This window comes from Chiloscyllium plagiosum, unplaced genomic scaffold (assembly GCF_004010195.1).
Source record: "Chiloscyllium plagiosum isolate BGI_BamShark_2017 unplaced genomic scaffold, ASM401019v2 scaf_7154, whole genome shotgun sequence".
In the NCBI taxonomy this organism is placed as follows: domain Eukaryota; kingdom Metazoa; phylum Chordata; class Chondrichthyes; order Orectolobiformes; family Hemiscylliidae; genus Chiloscyllium; species Chiloscyllium plagiosum.
In genome coordinates, this window is record NW_025215045.1 from 15,129 (window position 1) to 16,328 (window position 1,200).

The following is a 1,200-nucleotide window of genomic DNA, read 5'->3' on the forward strand; positions in this document are numbered from 1 at the left end:
GGGGTCAGGGCAGCCCTGCATCGGGAAGCACTGGGATGGCCAACCACTACCAGTTAACATGGGGAACACATCTCCACATTACACAGCCTCGAGGCAAATTTCCCTTCCTTTTACTTAAAGTTCAAGAGCACTCAAACCGAAATTCCCCATGTAAGTTTGGAAGAATTTCTTCCAGGTGTTCGCTAAATATATCTATGAGAACTTTGTTAAAGTTTAAACGTTGCGAGTGTTGAAGTTTTGCGCTTTTGGAGAAAACCACAGCTCGAAAAAACAGAATGTAGGAATTTAGGCAGAGTTGATATTTGCACGACGGCGATATGTCTGCAGGTGCGTAATGGGAGCATCACCCAGAAGGGAAACCATCTCTTCTATTCAGTCAATGTCGTCTTTAGCAGTTTTCCCGTATAACGGCGCACTGTTCTGCACCTCGCCTTCTCATTTCTTTCCCAAAAAAACTTCGACATAAATATTTCACATTGATATACTAGCCCAATGTGCACAGTTGAGATGACACCCTCGTGGAGGTCTGCGTGGTCTTCTGTTGTTCTCTGTATCCTGTGTTGAGGAGGGCAATGTTTGTCACTGGTCACTCCGGTGTTAGAGAAAAGTTTAGAAACAAAATGGTTTAATTTTCTGCCAGTGGAGGGCCCGGGACAAACGGCAGCAGAGAGACAGAATGAGAAGCTGCTGTTCTGGAAACTCTTTGCCGCTTGCAATTCACAGAGCAATGTCAAATGTATTTCACACTGAGCAAGACTCAGCTGGTTGAAGAGGTAGAGTGGGGGTGCTTGCATGCTGTCTGTGGTGCTCGTTGGTCTCTGGGTCTGATTCTCGCTTTGGGTCTTATACTGCGCAGGTTTGCAAGAAATCCAGGGTTCAAATCTCGGACGAGCCTGCGTTCCCTGGTTTGTGCAAGAGTGCCCGGTTAATTTTCTCAAAAAGCATCTTCGCTAAACCAGGTTGGGCTGCTTGGAGTACAAATTGAGCAGAAAGCAAGGAAGTGAAATGATGGAATATTGCATTGACGTCAGTGGTGCTGTGTTTAAGGAATGTCAGCGACGAGGGCAGTTTGGAAAATCAGGACAGTTCTCCTCGGAGAACAGAAGTTTGAAATCTGGCCTGATTGAAGCTTTCCAAGTCTATGCGGGGTCCAGACAGAGAAAGTAATGCAGTTAAAATGCTCCCACGCCTGAAAGGATC